Raw genomic sequence first — 22,320 nt, forward strand, 5'->3', positions numbered from 1 at the left:
TAGAGGCAGGTTCGATTTTGTCCTATATAAAAAAAAATTGGATAGGTATATGGACAGGAAAGGAATGGAGGGTTATGGGCTGAGTGCAGGTAGATGGGTCTAGGTGAGAGTAAGCATTCAGCACAGACTAGAAGGGCCGAGGTGACCTGTTTCCGTGCTGTAATTGTTATATGGTTACATGGGAAGATTGGCATTCTGTTTCACAGACAGCTATTTGCAAGAGTACTGCTTGCACCTGCAGGCACTGAAGAAGTATTTTTAGAATCGATTCAAGAGATTGAACGATCTGAAAATTCTGGACTGGCTAATTAACCTATTTCTTTGCAAGGTGGAAGAATAGGAACAGAGATTGCAAGAAAAAAATTATTGAAATTCAAAATGATGAAGAAACAAAAATGCTTTTCAAAAATGTCATCTTTTGTGGTACAGTACATGGCTACACTGAGATACAAAGTTTCTTGGTCCTTGGAGAAGAGGCAAACTGCTCTTCATTGCATTTTCATTCTCCTAACTCGTTGAAAGAGGCTTCAGTGCAGTCAACCACATACTCACAAAAATAGAAACTGCTTGTACATTGTAATGCGTGGGGACTCAAGACTTTTGCTGTCACGAATTGAACCAGATATTTCAGCTCTTACTAAAAACCATCAAACTCAAGGATCCGATGTGAGAAGAACCCTGTGCAGGGTCAACCCACGGAAGGCTGCTGGACCAGACAACATCCCTGGTAGAGTGCTCAGAGGTTGTGCAGATCAGCTAGCAGATGATCTCACTGACATCTGAGCAGCGCCACCGTTCCAACGTACTTCCTGGCCACCACCATCGTCCCCGTGCCGAAGAAGTCTTCAGTGTCCTGCCGAAATGACTACCATCCCGTTGCACTCACATCCATCATCATGAAGTGTTTCGAGACGCTCCTCATGAGGCACATCAAGACCCTGCTGCCCCCCTCACTGGACTCCCTGCAGTTTGCGTACCGTCCAAACCGCTCAACAGATGACGCCGTTGCCACCACCCTCCCCCTGGCCCTAACGCACCTGGACAAAAAGGACACATACATTTGGATGCTGTTCATAGACTTCAGTTCAGCATTGAACACAATCATCCCTCAGAAACTGATTGGAAAGCTGAGCCTATTGGGCATGAACATCTCCCTCTGCAACTGGATTCTAGACTTCCTGACTGGGAGACCTCAGTCAGTCCGGATCGGGAGCAGCATCTCCAACACCATCATGCTGAGCACGGGGGCTCCCCAGGACTGTGTGCTCAGTCCACTGCTGTTCACTCTGCTGACCCACGACTGTGCTGCAACACTCAGCTTGAACCATATCATCAAGTTCGCCAATGACACAACTGTGGTGGGTCTCATCAGCAAGAACGATGAGTCAGCTTACAGAGAGGAGGTGCAGCAGCTAACGGACTGGTGCAGAGCTAACAACCTGTCTCTTAATGTGAACAAAACAAAAGAGATGGTTGTTGACTTCAGGAGGGCACGGAGCGACCACTCCCCGCTGAACATCGACGGCTCCTCGGTAGAGGTCGTTAAGAGCACCAAATTTCTTGGTGTTCACCTGGCGGAGAATCTCACCTGGTCCCTCAACACCAGCTCCATAGCAAAGAAAGCCCAGCAGCGTCTCTACTTTCTGTGAAGGCTGAGGAATGTCCATCTCCCACCCCCCATCCTCATCACATTCTACAGGGGTTGTATTGAGAGCATCCTGAGCATCTGCATCACTGCCTGGTTCGGAAATTGCACCATCTCGGATCGTAAGACCCTTCAGCGGATAGTGAGGTCAGCTGAGAAGATCATTGGGGTCTCTCTTCCCACCATCACAAACATTTACACTACATGCTGCATCCGCAAAGGAAACAGCATTATGAAGGACTCCATGTATCCCTCATACAATCTCTTCTCCCTCCTGCCATCTGGGAAAAGGCTCCGAAGCATTCGGGCTCTCATGACCAGACTATGTAACAGTTTCTTCCCCCAAGCTATCAGACTCCTCAGTACCCAGAGTCTAGACTGACACCTTACTGCCCTATTGTCCTGTTTATTATTTATTGTAATGCCTGCACTGTTTTTGTGCACTTTATGCAGTCCAGTGTAGGTCTGTAGTCTAGTGTAGCCTTCTCTGTGTTTTTTTTTTTATGTAGTTCAGTCTAGTTTTTGTACTGTCATGTAACACCATAGTCCTGAGAAAACGTTGTCTCATTTTTACTATGTACTGTACCAGCAGTTATGGTCGAAGTGACAATAAAAGTGACTTGACTTGACATTGATATCAAAGCTGCTATACAGCACACAGGTACTGAGTAGGCTCGGTTTAAAGACAAATAAAAATTTAAAGCAGAATAATTTTTCTTGTTAGCCTATGGTAGAACCTGTTTACACTGTGGGGGTGCCCAAAAGTATATTGTGCCTAAGAGGGGTGTTGGCATGCTTGCAAGTACTTGGGCTGAAAAAGGCTGGAAAACACTGGTTTAGAGTGAAGACTCTGGTCGTGATGGTTTCAATGGCCTGAATGTCCTGTACCCATGCTCTGCTGCTCCACTGAGAACCCGAGTTTCACCACACCACAGCTTTATCTTGAGGTCAGTCTTCCCATCTCGACAAGGACACCAATCAACACCTTCTTATCGCACAAAGTAAGATCATCCCATTACGGGCCATCTCTCCTGTGAGTGGCAACTCTCTGAGCGAAAACGAGAGAGGACGGGGGACTGGTTCACATTGACAGGAAGGTGACAGTAGCATGTTACAATGGTGCTGTGCAGAAAAGCATTAATGTGGCATCTTGGCGGGCCAAAGGACCAAAGGGTTTGTCCCTGTGCTGTTCTGTTGATGTCTGTGCTCTGTGTAGGACAGGGGTGTGTGAGGTGTTCAGGGAGGGGTAGCCCCTCTGGTGAAGTGGTCATGTCCATTCCAGGGTAGCTTGCTCACACTTAGGATCTACCAGACACTCAGCTTTCACCTGTGGCTCAAAATAGGTGTTTGCATGTGACAGCAGGCACACCCCAGTACAGGCATGTTAAACCAGGTGAGGTTAGCCAGTGGGGATCATTTCCCAGAGGAGATAGGGATTTACCTGTCCTAGCATGTGAGATCAGCTCTGGTGGACTGGGCAGATGAGATCCAATGGCCAGGACGGCAGTTTGGCACATGGGAGGAAAGAGCATGACAAGACACAGGAAGCCATGGTCATCCACTGCAGCCAAGGAAAACCCCAGTTTGTGATGTACTACGGGACCCAGATTTCTGAGGTCAAGAGAGTGGAACTGCCCCAGTGCAACAGGTTTTCTCCTTTAAAAACCCTCTCACACAGGTCTCCTGTCATCGGTAGATATGACAGAACACCAACAGTGTGTTTGGCAAACTGCCCTGCTCTGCTCTAGTTGGACTTCAGAAAGCAGCTTTCACCTCTGATGCCCAGAGTACTGTGTTCTCTCAATGTGTTGAGTGACTCCACTACAGCCTGGCTTGAGAACACCAATGTCTTTGAGCAGACAATCCTGCAAAAGGTAGTGATTTGACCCAGTAAAACTCTGCTAACCACTGGTGCCATAGAAAAGCAGCATCCACCATGAAAGATCCTCACCACCCAGGCCACGCTCTCTTCCTGCTGCTGCCATCAGGTAGAAGGTACAAGAACCTCAGGACTCACACCACCCAGGCCACGCTCTCTTCCTGCTGCTGCCATCAGGTAGAAGGTACAAGAACCTCAGGACTCGCACCACCAGGTTCAAGAACAGTGACTACCCCTCAACCATCAGGCTCTTGAACAAAAGAGGATAGCTACACTCATTCTATTTCTGGTGTCTCACTTTAAGGACTCTTTATCTTGTTATTTCATGCTTGTTTATATTTGCATTTTCACATTTTTTGACCACTGAACCTGTTTAAGTTACTGTTCTATAAATTTGCTAAGTATGCCCATAGAAAAAAGAATCTCAGGGTTGTATGTGATGACATGGATATACTTTGATAATAAATTATACTTTGAACTTCCTCTAATCAGATTCAGATTTATTAGTTACTTATCACATGCATCAAGACACACAGTGAAATGCGCCATTTGTATCAACAACCTAAGGAGGTGTTGGGGCAGACCACACTCATCACCACACCCTCAGCAGCTCAGAATGACTGGTAGAACAGCAACAGATAAAATTGCACCCTTTATATACACACACACACACACACACACATTAGACCATTAGGCAATAACACATAGGAGCAGAATTAGGCCATTTGGCCCATCAAGTCTGCTCCACTACTCACTCATGGTTGATCCTTTTTTCCCCTCCTCAGCCTCACTCCCCGGCCTTCTCCACATAGCTTCTGATGCCGTGTCCAATCAAGAACCCGTCAATCTCTGCCTTAAATACACCCAGTGACTTGGCCTCCAAAGCTGCCTGTGGTAATAAATTCCACAAATTCCCTGCCATTCTGACTAAAGAAATTTCTTCACATCTCTGTTTGATATGGACACCTCTATATTCTGAGGCTGTTCAATCTTGTCTGAGACTTCCCCACCATAGGAAACATCCTTTCCACATCTACTCTATCTAGGCCTTTCAACATTCAAAAGGTTTCAATGAGATTCCCTTCACCCTTTTAAATTCCAGCGAGTACAGACCCAGAGCCACCAAACATTTCTTTCCTGAACCTTTATGAACCTTTCTTTCCTGGAATCATCCCTCTCCAATGCCAGCATATCTTTTCTGAGGAACCCAAAACTGTTCACAACATTCAAAGTGAGGCCTTATAAAGCCTCAGCATCATATCCCTGCTCTTGTATTCTAGATCTCTTGAAATGAATGTTAACACTGCCTTTGCCTCCCTCACCACCAACTCAACCTTTAGGGTGTTCTGCACAAGGACACCCAAGTCCCATTGCATCTCAGATTTTTGGATTTTTTCCCTGTTTAGAAAATAGTCTGCACATTTATTTCTTCTACCAAAGTACATGAACATGCATTTACTTCATTTGCCACTCTCTTGCTCATTCTCCTAATCTAAGTCCTTCTGCAGCTGACCTGTTTCCTCAACACCACCTGCCCCTCCACCAATCTTCGTATCATCTGCAAACTTGGCAACAAAACCATTTATTCCATCATCTAAATAATTTGTATACAGCATAGAAAGAAGTGGTCCCAACACCGACCCTTGGGAAACAGCACTAGTCACTGGCAGCCAACCAGAAAAGAATCCTTTTATTCCCACTTGTTGTCTCCTACCAATCAGCCAATGCTCTAACAATGATTAGTAACTTTCCTGTAATACCTTGGGCTCTTAACTTGGTAAGCATCCTCATGTGTGGCACCTTGTTACAGGCCTTCTGAAAGTCTAAATATACAACATCAACTACATCCTCTTTATCTATCCTACTTGTAATCTTCTCAAAGAATTACAGCAGGTTCATCAAGCACGTTTTCCCTTAAGAAAACCATGCTGACTTTGTCCGATCTTGCCCTGTGTCACCAAGTACTCCATCACCTCATCCTTACAATTGACCTTAACATCTTCCAATCACTGAGGTCAGGCTATCTGGTCTATAGTTATCTTTACGCTGCCTTCCTCCTTCTTCGAAGAGTGGAGTGACATTTACAATTTTCCAGTTCTCTGGCACCATGCCAGAGTCCAATGATTCTTGAAAGATCATTGCCAATGCCTCCACAATCTCTAATGCTACCTCTTTCAACAACCCTAGGATGCAGTTCATCTGGTCCGGGCAATTTATGTACCCTTAGGTCTTTCAGCTTTTTGAGCACCTTCTTCTTTTTAATAATAACTGCACCCACTTCTCTTCCTTCACACACTACAACACCTGGTACATTGCTGGTGTCTTCCACAGTGAAGACTGATGCTAAATACTCACCCTCCATCTCCTCCCCTGTTATTATTTCTCTGGCCTCATTTTCTTGTAGTCCTATATCCGCTCTTATCTTATTTTTAACATACTTGAAAAAGCTTTTTATCCATTTTGATATTGTTTGCTAGCTTGCTTTCATATTTCATCTTTACCCTTCTAATGATTATATTAGTTGCTGTCTGTTGGTTTTTAAAAGCTGAAATACTTTTAAAACATTGAAATACTGCTACATCAGACTATACTTTCTCTCTATCAAATTTTAAGTTGAACACAATCATATTGTGATAACTGGCTCCTCAGGGTTCCTTTACCTTAAGCTCCCTAATTGCCTCTGGTTCATTACAGAACACCCAATCCAGTGAGGCTGATCCCCTAGTAGGCTCAACAACAAACTGCTCTGAAAAACTGACTCATGGGCATTCAACCCACTCTCTCTTTTGTGATCCATTACAAATCTGATTTTCCCAATCGACCTGCCTGTTGCAATCTCTCATGTCTATCATTATACTATCCTTTTGACACACCTTCTCTATTTCCTTTTGTAATCTGCAATCCGCATACTAGCTACTGTTGGAAGGCCTGTATATAACTGCCATCAATATCCTTTTACCCTTGCAGTTTCTTAACTCAACCCACAAGGATTCAGCATCTTCCAATCCTATGTCACACCTTTCTACTGAATGGATGCCATTCTTTGCCAGTAGAGATACACCATCCCCTCTGCTTACTTTCCTAGCCCTCCGATACAATGTACAACCCTGGACATTCAGCTCCCAACTACAACCTTCCTTCAGCCACGATTCAGTGATGGCCACTACATCATACTTGACAATCTGTAACAGTGCAACAAGATCATCCATCTTATTTCTTATACTCCGTGCATTGAGATACAACACTTTGAGGACTGTATTTGCTACCCTTTTTGATTCTGCATCCCTAATGCACCGATACTCACCCTGCTGGTTGCAATTTTGTCCTACCATCCGCCTGCCCTTCCTGACAGTCTGACTGCATGCTATCTTAGTTTTTTGTCATCCATTCTATCCTGAGTCCCTTCACTCCGGTTCCCACTCCCTTGCCAAATTAGTTTAAACCCTCCCCAACAGCTCTAATAAGCCTGCCAGCAAGAATATTGCTCCCCCTTGGGTTCCGGTGCAACCCATCATTTTTAAACAGGTCACACCTCCCCCAGAAGAGATCCCAATGATCCAAGAACCTGAAGCCCTGCCCCCTGCACCAGCTTCTCAGCCACGCATTTATCCACCAATTCATCCTGTTTCTACCCCCACTGGCACGTGACACAGGCAGCAATCCAGAAATTACTACAGGGGAGGTCCTGCTTCTCAGTTTTTGACCTTGCTCTCTAAATTCTTTCTTCAGGACCCCATTCCTATTCCTTCCTATGTCATTGGTACTAATATGTACCAAGATATCTGGCTGCTCTCCCTCCCTCTCTAAAATGTTGTGGACGCGATCTGAGATGTCCCTGACTGTGCCATTTTGGAGAAACATACCATCCGGATGCCCTGTTCATGTCCACAGAATCTCCTGTCTGTCCCTTTGACACTATCACTACCGCTTCCCTGTTCTCCCTCTTTATCTTCTGCACCACGGACCCTTTGCTCAGTGGCAGTAACCTGCCACGGAGAGTGGCATTCCCCGGGAGGTTATCCCCCACAACAGTATCCAAAGCGGTACACTTATTTTTGAGGGGAATGGCCACGGGGTGCTCTGTGCTAAATGCCTCTTCACATTTCCATTTCTCCTGACAGTCACCCAGCCACTCACCTCCTGCAACTTCGGGGTGACAATTCCCTGTAACTCTGATCAATCATCTCCTCACTCTTCCGTACAGCCGAAGGTTACGATGGTCTTCAAGGAGCTGCAGCCAGAGGCACTTCAGACAGATGTAGTTCCCCAGGAGACTCTGGGTCTCCCAGGGCTCCAACATCTGGCATTAAGAACTCACAACAGGTACTTATCACAGAGAGGAAGAGGGAGAGGGGGAGGAGGAGGGAGGGGGAGGGGGAGGGGGAGGGGGAGGGGGAGGGGGAGGGGGAGGGGGAGGGGGAGGGGGAGGGGGAGGGGGAGGGGGAGGGGGAGGGGGAGGGGGAGGGGGAGGGGGAGGGGGAGGGGGAGGGGGAGGGGGAGGGGGAGGGAGAGGGAGAGGGAGAGGGAGAGGGAGAGGGAGAGGGAGAGGGAGGAAAAAGGAACCTCATCAGAAACTTACCCAAAGCCAACACCTCTTCCGAGCCAAAGCCTGACACTCCTACTCTCACCAATAGCCTACTCCCAACAATGGCCACCCCACTTGTCCCTTCTGTACTTCCAGTTAATTCGCTGTGCTCTGTGCCCGCCGCTGATTGTGCCACCAGAATGTCCAAACACCCACAAAGCTTTCCTTTTAACGAAGAATCGCTGACCTGTGAGTAATCTCATCACTGCCCTCTGCTCACGCCACTGATTGGGCTTCACCCTTCCCCAACCTCTGACTATTCTGCTGTTTCAAAAGTGTAGCCAGTTTAGCTGCTGCGTAAAACATGCCTCACTTGCATGCTGGAGATCCTGCAGATGCCGGAAATCTCGAGTAACATGCACAAGTGGATACACTCAGCAGGTCAAGTTCAAGTTCAGTTTAATATCATTCATCCAAGCATATGTAATGTTCAAAAAGGCAAAGGCAGGTAACTATAGGCTAGTTACGATTAACATCTGTAGTTGGGAAAAGCCATCATTAAAGAAGAAATAGAGGCATCTGGAAAGAAATGGATCCATCAGGCAGACACAGCATGGATTCAGCAAAGGCAGGTCCTGTTTGACAAACTTACTGGAGATCCTTGAGGGTATAGCGAGTGGATAGAGGCAACAGATGGACATTATTTACTTGGATTTCCAGGTGTACGATAAGGTGTCGCATAAAGACTGTGAGCAGTTCTGGTCTGCTTACTTGAAGAAGGAGATACTGGCTTCGGAGACAGTGCAGAAGAGTTCCACCAGGTTGGATCCAGAGACGAGGGGTTAGACTATGAGGAGAGATTGACTGTACTTGCCTGGGACTGTACTTGTGGGAATTCCGAAGAATGAGAAAAGATCGTATAAAGACATATAAAATTATGAACGGAATAGATAAGATAGAGACTGGAAAGTTGTTTCCACTGGTAGGTGAGACTAGAACTAGGGGATGTAGCCTCAAGATTCAGGGTGTAGATTTAGGATGGAGATGAGGAGGAACTGCTTTTCCCAGAGAGTGGTGAGTCTGTGGAATTCTCTGCCCACTGAAGCAATGGAAGCCAGCTCAGTAAATATAGTTAAGACAAGGTTTGATAAATTTTTACATAGTAGGGGAATTGAGGGTGATGAGAAAAGGCAGGTAGGTGGAGATGAGTCCATGGTCAGAGCAGCCATAATCTTGTTGATTGGCAGAACAAGCTCAGCGGGCCAGCTGGCCTACTCCTGCTCCTATTTCTTATGTTCTTAACCATTAAATCAAACAATGTTCCTCTGGGACCAAGTTGCACAACACAGTGCATATATCACATTCAGCTCATAAAACAATATTAAAAAATAATAAAATATTCACTAGATGCACAAGTTGACAAAGTGCACATACAACAGTATCATGCTACTGGCACAGTCAAAAATAACTGTATTGGTTCTAGTAGGGTGTTCAGGAGTCTCATGGACTGGGAGAAGAGAGTGGGTGCAAAAAGATTTACCAGGATTAGAGGGCATGTCTTATGAGTAAAGGCTGAGTGAGCTAGGGCTTTTCTCTTTAGAAGGAGGATGAGTGGTGACTAGATAGAGGTGTATAAGATGATGAGAGACATAAATTGAGTGGACAGCCAGAGAGCTTTTCCCAGTGCAGAAATGGCTAATACAAGAGTGTATCATTTTAAGGTGATTAGAGGAAAGTGGGGTGGTGGGGGAAGGATATCAGAGATAAGATTTTCACACAAAGAGTGGTGAGTACGTGGAACTCATGGTCAAGGGTGGTGGTAGAGACAGATATATTAGGAGCATTTAAGAGACTCTTAGGAAGGTAGACAAATGATAAAAGATAGAGGGCAAAATGGGAGGGAAGGGTTAGATTAATCTTGGATTAGGTTAAAAGATTGGCACAGCATCATGGACTGAGTGGCCTGTACTATTAAGTCAGTTGATGTTTCAGGCTGAAACCCTTCATCAGGACTCCTCAGGTTCTGATATAACCATATAACAATTACAACATGGAAACAGGCCATCTCGGCCCTCCTAGTCTGTGCTGAATGCTTACTCTCACCTAGTCCCACCTACCCGCACTCAGCCCATAACCCTCCATTCCTTTCCTGTCCATATACCTATCCAATTTTATTTTAAATGACAAAATCGAACCTGTCTCTACCACTTCTACTGGAAGCTCGTTCCACACAGCTACACTCTCTGAGTAAAGAAGTTCTCCCTCGTGTTACCCCTAAACTTTTGCTCCTTAACTCTCAACTCATGTCCTCTTGTTTGAATCTCCCCTACTCTCAATGGAAAAAGCCTATCCACGTCAACTCTATATATCCCCCTCATAATTTGAAATACATCTATCAAGTCCCCCCTCAACCTCCTTAGAATAAAGACCTAACTTGTTCAACCTTTCTCCATAACTTAGGTGCTGAAACCCAGGTAACATTCTAATAAATCTCCTCTGTACTCTCTCTATTTTGTTGACATCTTTCCTGTAATTTGGTGACCAGAACTGTACAGAATACTCCAAATTTGGCTTCACCAATGCCTTGTACAATTTTAACATTACATCCCAACTCCTATACTCAATGCTCTGATTTATAAAGGCCAGCATACCAAAAGCTTTCTTCACCACCCTATCCAGATGAGATTCCACCTTCAGGGAACTATACATCATTATTCCTCGATCACTTTGTTCTACTGCATTCCACAATGCCCTAGCATTTACCATGTATGTCCTATTTTAATTAGTCCTACCAAAATGTAGTACCTCATACTTATCAGCATTAAACTCCATCTGCCATCTTTCAGCCCACCCTTCTAACTGGCCTAAAACTCTCTGCAAGCTATGAAAACCTATTTCATTATCCACAACACCACCTATCTTAGTATCATCTGCATACTTACTAATCCAATTTACCACCCCTTCATCCAGATCATTAATGTAAATGACAAACAACATTGGACCCAGTACAGATCCCTGAGGCACATCACTAGTCACTGGCCTCCAACCTGACAAACAGTTATCCACCACTACTCTCTGGCATCTCCCATCCAACCACTGTTGAATCCATTGATGAAGGGTCTTAACCCAAGATGTTGACTGTTTATTCTGCTCCATGGATCCTGCTTGACTTGTTGAGTTCCTACAGCACTTTTTGTGTGTTTCTGCTTCACATCACTGCATTCCTATTGACCTGAGAGGTGAACTATTTCTCCTCCCACAGAACAATGCCAGTATTTGGAGGAACATGACAGTCAGCATCTTTGGATAGACATGAACAGTGGTTGAGACCACGTACAGGATGGGCATTGGGGAAAAGTGTTAAATTGGGTGAAACTACAAGTTGTTTAAAGACAAGATGGTCAGATTTTCGAGTTCAGGAGGTGCATGATCCAGTAAGGAGGAAGGACAAAGGTGGTATGGTATGGGAACCTTGGAGAAAGGCTGTAAATCTGGTAAAAAAAAAGTATAGGTAAGGTGTAGGAAGCTGAGATCAGAAAAGAAGCAGGAAAGAACTTAAGCAGTGAATTGGAAGGCTTGAACTAGTCCAGAATGTTCTGCTGAGTAGGATTAAAGAGACCATAAGACCATAAAGTACAGGAGCAGATATGTCATTCAGCCTATTGACTCTGCTTCACCATTCCATCATGGCTGATTTATTATCACTTTAAATCTCATTCTCCTGTCTTCTCCCTGAAACTTTTGACAGTTTTACTAATCAAGAACCTAGCAGCCTCCATTTCAAATATATAGAGCCAGTGAACACTACAACACAGAAGCAGACCCTTAGGCCCATCAGTCTATACTGAACCATTAATCTGCCTAGCCCCATTGACCTGCACAGAGACCAGAGTGCTCCATAACTCTCCTATCCATGTACCCATCCAAACTTCCCTTCCATGTCAAAATTGACCATGCAATGCACCACTTGCACTGGCAGCTTGTTCCACATTCTCACCACCTTCATGTTCCCCTTAAATATTTACTTTAAACTTTTACCTTAACCTATGACCCCTACTTCAAGACTCACCCAACTTGCATTTACCCTATCTCAACCTCTCATAATTTTGTATACCTCAATCTTCTTAATCTAGGGAATAAAGTCTCAATCTTTTCAACCTTTCCCTATAACTCAGGTCCTCCAGTCCTGGCAATATCCTTGTAGATGCTCTCTGCACTCTTGCAATCTTACTTACATCTTTCTTGTAGATTAGGTGACCAAGAATGGATACACTACTCCAACATAGGCTTCACCAATGTTTTACACAATTTCAACATAATACCCCATCTCCAGCACTCAAGGCCAATGTGCCAAAAACATTTTTATGACCCTATCTAACTGTGATATCACATTCAAGGAATTAAGGATCTGTATTCCCAGATCCCTCTATTCTGCTGCACTCTTCAATGCCCTACTGTCACTGTAAGACCTACACTGGCTGGTCCTCCCAAAGTGTAACATCTCACACTTGTCTGCATTAAAGTCCATCGCCCAGTTTTCAGCCCATTTCATCAGTTGATCCAGATCTAGATGCAAGATTTTACAGTCTTCTGCACTGTCCACTACACCCCCAATCTTGGTGTCATCCGCAAATTTTCCACATTATTTACCACATTATTATCCAGATCATTGATATAGATAGCAAACAACAAAGGACCCAGCATCGATCTCTGCCGTACATCACTAGTCACAGGCTTCCAGTTAGGGAGGCAACCATCTATAACCACTCTCTGCCTTCTTCCATGAGGCCAATGTCTAATCATACTTCCTTTTAACCCTCCAGATTTCATTGTTCTCTTACATTTCTGATACTCCGCAAGTACCTCATTTGTTCTTGCCTGTCTATAACTGCTATGTACTTCCTTCTTTTTCTTAACCAGGCTCTCAATATCTCTCGAAAACCAAGGATCCATTAACCTGTTATCCTTGCCCTTTATTCTGACAGGAACATACAAAAATTAGAATATCAAAATTTCACTTTTGAAGTCCCCTCAGTTACCAAATATACCTTTAGCAGAAAACAACCTGTTAACCTTTAGGGTGTTCTGCATAAGCTCTCCCAAGACCCATTGCATCGCAGATTTTTGGATTTTCTCCCCCATTTAGAAAACAGTCTGCACATTTATTTCTACTACCAAAGTTCATGACCATGCATTTTCCAACATTGTATTTCATTTACCACTCTCTTGCCCAAGTCCTTCTGCATCCTACCCATTTCCTCAACATTACCTGCCCCCCCCCAGTAATCTTTGTATCATTTGCACACTTGGTAACAAAGCCATCTATCTTCTAAATCATTGATATACAGCACAAAAAGAAGTGGTCCCAACACCGACACCTATGGAACACCACTAGTCACTGACAGCCAACCAGACAAGGATCATTTTATTCCCACCTGCTGCCTCCTACCAATCAGCAAATGCTCTAACCATGTTAGTAACTTTCCTGTAATACCATGGCCTTTAACTTGGTAAGCAGCCTCATGTGTGACACCTTGTCAAAGGCCTTCTGAAAATCCCAACATACAACATACACTGCATCCTCTTTAACTATCCTACATGTAATCTCCTCAAAGAATTCCAGCATGTTTGTCTGGCAAGATTTTCCCTTAAGGAAACCATGCTGACTTTGTCCTGTATTGTCCTGTGTCACCAAGTACTCCATAACCTCACCCTTAACAATGGACTCCAACATCTTCTCAACCACTGAGGTCAGGCTAACTGGTCTATAATTTCCTTTCTGCTGCCTTTCTCCTTTCTTAAAGAGTGGAGTGACATTTTTAATTTTCCAGTCCTTTGGCACCATGCCAGAGTCCAGTGATTTTTGAAAGATCATTATTAATGCCTCTACAGTCTCTACCACTACCTCTTTCAGAACCCTAGAGTGGACTTCATCTGGTCTGAGTGACTTATGTACCTTTAGGTCTTTCAGCTTTTTGAGCACCTTCTCCCTTGTAATAGTAACTGCACCCACTTCTCTTCCCTCACACCCTTCTACATCTGGCACACTGCTAGTGTTTTCTACAGTAAAGGCTGAAGCAAAATACTCATTTTGTTCATCTGCCATCCCCTTGTCCCCCGTTATTATTTCTCTGGCCTCATTTTCTAATGGTCCTCTATCCATTCTTATCTCTCTTTTATATACTTGAAAAAGGTTTTTCCCACCTTAATATTGATTACTCCCTTGCTTTCATATTTCACCTTTTCCCTCCTAATGATTATTTTAGTTGCTCTCTAGGTTTTTAAAAGCTTCCTGTTCCTCTATCTTCTTGCTAACTTTTCTGCTTTGCTGCATGCCCTCTCTTTTGCTTTACATTAGCTTTGACTCCTCTTGTCAGCCACAGTTGTATTATTTTGCCATGAGTATTTCTTTGTTTTGGAATACACACATCCTGCACATTGCTCATTTTTCCCAGAAACTCAGGCCGTTGCTGCTCTGCTGTCATCCCTGACAGCATCTCCTTCCAATTTGCTTTGGCCAGCTCTTCTCTCATACCACTGAAATTTCCCTTACTCCACTGAAATACTGCTACATCAGACTTTACTTTCTCATAACAAGTTTCAAGTTGTACTCAATCATATTGCGATCACTGGCTCCTAAGGGTTCTTTTACCTTAAGCTCCCCAATTGCCTCCAGTTCATTACAGAACACTCAATCCTGTATTGCCGATTGCCTAATAGCTTCAATGACAAACTGCCCTAAAAAAACCATCTTGTCGGCATTCAACAAATCACCCTCTTAGGATCCATTACCAACCTGCATGTTAAAGTCACTCATGACCATCATTCATTGCCCTTTTGATACACCTTTTCTATTTTCTGTTGCAATGTGGACCAGCCACTGTTGGGAGGCCTGTATGTAACTGCCATCAGGATCCTTTTACATTTGCAGTTTATCAACTCAACTCACAAGGAATCAACATCTTCCGATCCTGGAACCTGAAGGTCTGCCCCCACACCAGCTACTCAGCCACGCATTAATCTGACCAATCATCCTGTTTCTACCCTCACTGGTGCATGGCACAGGTAGAAATCCAGAAATTACTACCCGAGAGGTCCTGCTTCTCAGCTTTCTGCCTAACTCTCTAAATTCTCTCTTCATGACCTCATTGCTTTTCCTTCATTGGTACCAATATGTACCAAGGCCTCTGGTTACTCTATCTCCCTCTCCAGAATGCTATGGAATAATCCGAAACGTCCCAGACTCTGGCACCTGGGAGGCAACATACCATCAGGGTGTCCTGTTTATGTCCACAGAATCTCCTGTCTCTTCCCCTCACTATCGAGTCCCCTATCACTACCTCTTCCTTCTTCTCCCTCTTTCCCATCTGCACCACAGACCTATGCTTTGTGCCAGTAACCCAGTCTGGAAGGAATTCACCTGGGAGGTCATCCTCCACAACAGTATCCAAAACTGTATACTTCATATTGAGGAAAATGTCCACAGGGGTGTTCTGTGTTAACTGCCTATTCACCTTCCCATTTCTTCTCCTGATGTTCACCCAGCTGCTCATCTCCTATAACTAAGGGTGATTATTTGCCTGTAACCCCAATCGATGATCTCCTTCCTCTTTCATCAAGGCCGAACATAGATTCTCCATGTACCTACCCAAGAGTCTCTTCAATACCCTAATGCACCTGCCTCTCCCATCACCCAGGCAGTGCCATCCGTGCACACACCACTCTGTGTGAAACAACCTACTTCTGACCTCCTCTCCAAACTTCCCTCGAATCACCTTAAAATGATGCCTCTGTGAGTTAGCCATTTCAACCTGGGAAAAGTCTCTGGCTGTCCACACGATCTGTGCCTCTTATCATATTTACACCTCTGTCAAGTCACTTCTCACTCCAAAAGGAAAAGCCCAAGCTCGCTCAACTTTTCCCTGTAAGACATGCTCTCGAATCCAGGCATTTTCCTGGTAAGTTTCTTCCTTAAATTGTGGCAGATACGATAACAACAGTTAGACAGACACAAGGAATTTGCAGGCAGAAGGGATAGGATTTGAAGTTGGTGCAGACACTGTGGGCCAAAGGCAATGTTCTTGTGCTGTACCAGAGCACAGAGTATAGATCAGTACAGCACAGGAATTGGTTCAGCACACATAACGCTGTGCTGAATCAATTACTTTCATACTCAAATGGCCAACTAAACTAATCCCCTCTGCCTACACAATGTCCATATCCTTCCATTTATCTCACAATCTTGTGCCTATCCAAACGTCTCTTAACAGCCCCTACTGTATCAGCACACCAGGCAGGGAATTCTCGGCACCCACCACTCTCTTGTGCAAAAACTTGCTCCTCTCATCTCCATTGAAATTACCCCCTCTCACCTTCAATGCATGCCCTCTGGTATCAGCCATTTCAACCCTGGGAAAAAGATACTAGCTGTCTACCCTATCTATGTCTCTCATTATTTTATAAACCTCTATCAGCTCTCCCCTCAGCCTCTGACGGTCCAGAGGAAACATCTCAAGTTTGTCCAAAGTCTTGTAATAGCACATGCCAGCTAATTCAGGCAATATCCTGGCAAACCTCTTCTGCACCCTCCCGAGCGCTCAATTTCCTTCCTATAGTAGGGTGATCAGAGCTGTTTGCAATTCTCTAGATGCAGTCTAACTAGAGTTTTATAAAGCTGTAACATAACCTCTTGACTTTTAAACTCACATAGACCTGTGTAGCTACTTTCAGGAAGTAACGAACTTGGACTCCAAGAACCATCTGTTCATCGACGCTGTTCAGGATCTTGCCTTGAACTGTGTAGTGTCTCTTTACATTAGCACTGCTGTTGCTTGAGTACTGCTGGTATGAACTCTGATCGATGGCTCTCAGCACTTCCTGCCTTGGTACAATGAGCCCTGATACTCTGAGTCACACTTCAGAGTGATGTGTGACATTTAGTTCACACATGACTATTCAGCCAAACCAAACACCCAAGCAATCATATTGTCAAGTCCTTGGTCCTGAACTCACAAACTTGAACACACCAGGGCTCCAACCTCCAGCGTGTGAACAGGACTGAACACAATGACGCACTACTATCCCACAGACTTTGGTGAACAAACTGCCACTCCTCAATCTAAATGAACCATTTGCGCCACTGAGTGTTGGAATTCCTAACAAACAGGCCTCAGATAGTCAGCATACACAACCGCTCCTCCCTCCTTATCATCTTCAACAGGGGTGCCCCCCCCCCCACCATGGCTGTGAGCTGAGCCCGTTCCTGTAAACTCTGCTCACGCATGACTGCACGGCCAAATACCTGAGTCAAGATCGCCAATGATTTGGTAATCACCAAAACTGATGAGATGGTCTATAGAGAGAAGATGGAAGAACTATAGGCCTGGTTCCAGGCAAATAACCTCTCCCTCCATGTCAACAGCACAAAGAAGATGGTTATTGACTTCTGAAGACCTCACATCACTCACACCCCTTTACACCAGAGGCAGGGCAGTGAAAACTGCAAACAGTTTTAAACACATCACACACAACCTCTCATGGCCCCGGAGTACATCCTACACAGTCAGAAAAATTCATCAACTCCTCTGCTTTCTGAAGAGAGCTGGACTTTGCATATCCATGCTCATGTCATTCTACATATGTACAGTAGGGGGCATCCTAACAAACTGTACCACTGTACGGTACGGGATCTGCACTGGGGTGGACAGGAAGACTTTACAACAGGTATTCTAATCTAAAACTGCCCAACCAATCACTGGAACCAATCTAACCGCCATCAAGGACATATAGTATACAGAAAGGTGTTGAGAAAAGGTCAGTGACATCATGAGTGATCCCACTCACCCTGCTCGTGGACTGTTTGCCCCACTCCCAAAAGAGAGGAGGCTTGGGGAAAGGAACTGTTTTTGAGTCTGCATCCACACCAGGACCACCAGACTCAAAAACACTTACTTTCCCCAAGCAGTGAGGCTAACTCCACTGCTATTTCATTATTTCCCATCTTTCACCTTATGTAAAGCTTCGTGTTACTTTATGGACACAAATGATCAAACTATGTATGGAAGCTATCTTGTGTATTTATATTTATTTTGTTTTTATTACTATTGTGTTCTTTATCTTAGTGTGTTTTTTTTCTGCTGCATCGGATGCAAAGTAACAATTATTTTGTTCTCCTTCACACTCGTGTACGGGAAATGGCGTTAAACAACCTGAACTTGCAGATGGGCTCAGAACATTGCTCTGTGGGGAGGGGGCTGTGGTTGCTGGCCGCTATGCCCAGCAGCTCTGCGCAGAGCAGTCATTGCAGTTGTCTTTGCAGCCAATGTGGCTTGGACGACGAGTCACAACTCACTGTCACAAGGCTGGGATCTTTGCCACGATTGGCAGAGCTGCCTCCCGCGCCCCTCACTCTATTCAACGCTGCAGAGAGCTCTAGTTGTCAAGCATGCTTTTGCAACAATCTCACAAGCACACTTCCTGACAACGTGTCTCTCTTCACAGGCAATCATCTGCGTTTCTCGTGGTTACGCAGAATGAAGAATAAACCTACAGATATCCCAACAGATCACAGAACACGGAGCACAGTGCAGGGAGTGCTGAACAAACATAGAAGAGTAGAGCACAGGAACAGGACCTTTGGCCCACAATGCTGTGTTCAGCCAATTAAATTAGTGATCAAGTGGCCAACTAGACTAATCCATTCTACCCACCTAATGGTCATATGCTTTCATTTTCTCCACATTCATGTGCCTGTCTGAATGTCTACTGAAATTTCACAACATATCTGGCTCTAGCACCACCCCAGACAGCGCATTCGAGGCACACACCAATCTCCTCTCACCTTAAATGAATGTTCTCTGGTATTGGATATTTCAACCCTGGGAAAAAGAGACAGTCTGTCTGCTCTATCTATGCCTCTCGTAATCTGTTAACCCTGTAACAGACTTCACTCCCCAGCCTCTGCCATTCCAGAGAAAACAGAGTTTGTCCAACCTCTCATTATGCCCTCTAAACCAGGCAACATCCTGGTAAACCTCTTATGCAGCCTCTCCAAAGCCTCAACATCCTTCCTATTGTGGGAAGACCAGAACCGTGTGAAATACTTCAGACGCAGCCTAACCAGTGTTGAACAAAGTTACAAGTTGGGCAATAAGGAAGCCACCAGGCAGCCGTTCAGCACATTGGCTCAGAGATTGGGGTTAGCACCATCTAATACACTGGGGACTGAACCTGTCCTATCAGTTACCAGTGCCCTGGGACCACACCAAATGAGGGGTAGGTAAGGTCTAGGGTCAATGGGAGAATCACACCCTTCCCCTCATAACACAGGGCAGAGCATGTTTCCTATCCTGGGGAGTCTAGGACCAGAAGGTACAGCCTCGCAAGGGACATCCATTTAAGACAGAGATGAGAAGGAGCAACACACAAAAAATGCTGTAAGAACTCAGCAGGCCAGGCAGCATCTAGGAAAAGAGTACAGTCGATGTTTCAGGCCGAGACCCTTCAGCAGGGCTCTTGTTTGTGATTAGAGATGAGAAGGAATTTCTTCAGCCGGAGAAATGGCTGTGGAGGTCAAACCATTGGGCATATTTAAAGTGGAGGTTGACAGACTCTTGATTAATCAGGGCATCAAAGGTTATGGTGAGAAGGCAGGAGAATGGGGCTGAGGGGGATAATAACTCAGCCATGATGGAATGGCAGAAAACACTCGATGGGCTGAATGGCCTAGTTCTGCTCCTGTGTCTGATGGTAGTTCTCTTTCCAGGCTCTGAAGTTGTCCGTAACCAGCTGCCTTGGAGGTGAAACCGGGGCCATAGCACTCAGGACTGGGGAACTCACAGTAAATCCGAGGCACGAGCTTGCCTCCTCAGGGTTGAGGCTGACTCCTTTACACTCCAGCTGTGTGGGTCCAGAGGTCAATGAGATCCCCCCCTCTATCTGCTGAACTCCCTACTCATGGATTTAGTTTTTCAGACCGGTAGGATATTGTGGACTGACGAGCCTGTTGTGGGCTGTACTACTCTCTGTTCTGTGGAATCATCTCCCACTCTCACTGCCCGATTTGAAGGCCTCCATCTTCTCTCCTCTAGCTGTGATATCACAGCTGCTCACTTGGAATTCAGTTCCTGCAGCAACAAGTCCAAACTCCAACATGGCACATAAAGCGCAGTAAAAAATAATCACAGCAGCACTGCCAGAGTAAAGATCACTGGCCAGAGGTGTGGACACCCCTTGGGGAGCAAGAATTTGTTAGTGCCTCTCTCCAATTCCCAGAGCCCACCATTGTACACTTTCTGCCATATTACCAGTTATAGGAAAACACGTTTCATGTGGTGGCTTTGGTGGGTGAATTGGCCACTGTTAATCATTCCCAACATGTGAAGGAAAAGGGTAGAATCCCGGGAGAGACAACAAAACGTGAGGAAAATTAAATAGGATTAACATGGTCAGCACAGACTGTTTCCTTTCTCTGTTGGGTAGAATAAACAATCCTGAGTCACACAAACACAACAAGGCTGCTGACAGCCTCAGGGTGGGGAATGAGCATATGTGTATATGAGAGAGAGACACAGAGAGACATAGATTAAGAGAGAGAGCAACTGAGTGAAAAAGAGACACTAGCTCAGGCTAGTTCAATAGTTTTAGATCAAACTAGTGTATTATGCTTAAACAATGAAGACTACAATGAGATGAGGGAGGATTTGGCTACAGTAGACTGGGAATACAGGGACAACTGAGGAACAGAAGACTTTCAAGGAGATTTTTCACGGTGCTCATCAATAGTATTTTCCCGTTAAAAGCAAAGTCAATAAGGCTGGCTCCAGCCTTGGATAACTAAGGAAATAAAAGAAGGCATCAAACTAAAAGTTCATGTGTACAAAGTCACCGAGAGTGGTGAGAAACTGGAAGACTGGGAAAACTTTAGAAAGCAGCAAAGAACCACTAAGGACGAAATCGAGAGGGGAAAGCTAGATTATGAAAATAAACTAACACAAAATATAGAAATAGATAGTAAAAGTTTTTATAATTATATGAAGTGGAAAAGAGTGGCTAAAGTGAATGTAGGTCCCTTGGAGGATGAGAAGGGGGAATTGATCTTGGGTAATGAGGAAATGGCAGAGGCTTTTATGTTGACTACTTTATGTTGGTCTTCATGGTGGAAGACACGTCTAACATCCAAAGAGAAGTGTTATTGTTGTGATCAGAGGTGAGGACCTCGATACATTAGCTATCACTGAAGAGGGAGTGCTGAGCAAACTTGTGGGCCTGAAGATAGACAAGTCCCCTGGTCCGGATGGAATACATCCCAGGGTACTGAAAGAACTGGCAGAAGTTATAGTAGATAGAGGCTTTGGTGATCATTTACCAAAATTCTCTGGACTCTGGGCAGGTTGCAGAGGATTGGAAGACAGCGAATGTCACACCACTGTTCAAAAAAGGATGTAAGCAAAAGGCAGGTAACTATTGGCCAGTTAGTGTAACATCTATAGTTGGTAAAATGCTTGAAGCTATCATTAAAGAAGAAATAGTGAGGCATCTGGAAAGAAATGGGTCCATCAGGTAGATGCAGCATGGATTCAGCAAAAGCAGGTCCTGTTTGGAAAACTTACTCAATTTCTTTAAGAATATAATCATGGTGCATAGAGAGGAACAGATGGGCATTATTTACTTGAATTTCCACAAGGCATTTGATAAGGTGTCACATAAAAGACTTATCTTATGGATAAGGATGAATAGAGTTGGGGGTGATGGATTAGCACGGATAGAGGATTGGTTAACTAACAGGGAGCAGAGAGTTGGGATACATGGGTGTTACTCTGATTGGCAATCAGTGGTGAGCGATATGTTGCAGGAGTCAGTGCAGGGCCTGTAACTAGTAGAACATAGAACAGTACAGCACATTACAGGCCTCTCGGCCCACAATGTTGTGCTAACCTTCAAACCCTGCCTCCCATATAACCTCCCACCTTAAATTCCTGCATATACCTGTCTAGTAGTCTCTTAAACTTCACTAGTGTATCTGCCTCCACCACTGACTCAGGCAGTGCATTCCACACACCACCCACTCTCTGAGTGAAAAACCTTCCTCTAATATCCCCCTTGAACTTCCCTCTCCTTACCTTAAAGCCATGCCCTCTTGTACTGAGCAGTGGTGCCCTGGGGAAGAGGCACTGGCTGTCCACTCTGTCTATTCCTCTTAATATCTTGTATACCTCTATCATGTCTCCTCTCATTCTCCTTCTCTCCAATGAGTAAAGCCCTAGCTCCCTT

The 22,320-nt window shown here is 44.8% G+C and overlaps 1 protein-coding gene across 5 annotated transcripts in view; it reads right to left on the minus strand.

The window, feature by feature from the left end:
- ptk2ba (protein tyrosine kinase 2 beta, a) overlaps window positions 1-22,320 on the minus strand; it is a 247,775-nt gene that overhangs the window by 215,694 nt on the left and 9,761 nt on the right. For 2 of the 5 annotated variants that reach the window (XM_059985437.1, XM_059985436.1), the window contains exon 1: window positions 16,756-16,878. The exons of 2 other annotated variants lie outside the window; for them this stretch is intronic. The gene's annotated coding sequence lies outside the window, so the exon portion shown is untranslated. Of the gene's footprint in view, window positions 1-16,755; window positions 16,879-22,320 lie in introns of those variants that run through there. One more of the 5 variants, XM_059985433.1, reaches the window with a different exon arrangement.

The sequence above is a fragment of the Hypanus sabinus genome, chromosome 12, assembly GCF_030144855.1.
Source record: "Hypanus sabinus isolate sHypSab1 chromosome 12, sHypSab1.hap1, whole genome shotgun sequence".
NCBI classification, from domain to species: domain Eukaryota; kingdom Metazoa; phylum Chordata; class Chondrichthyes; order Myliobatiformes; family Dasyatidae; genus Hypanus; species Hypanus sabinus.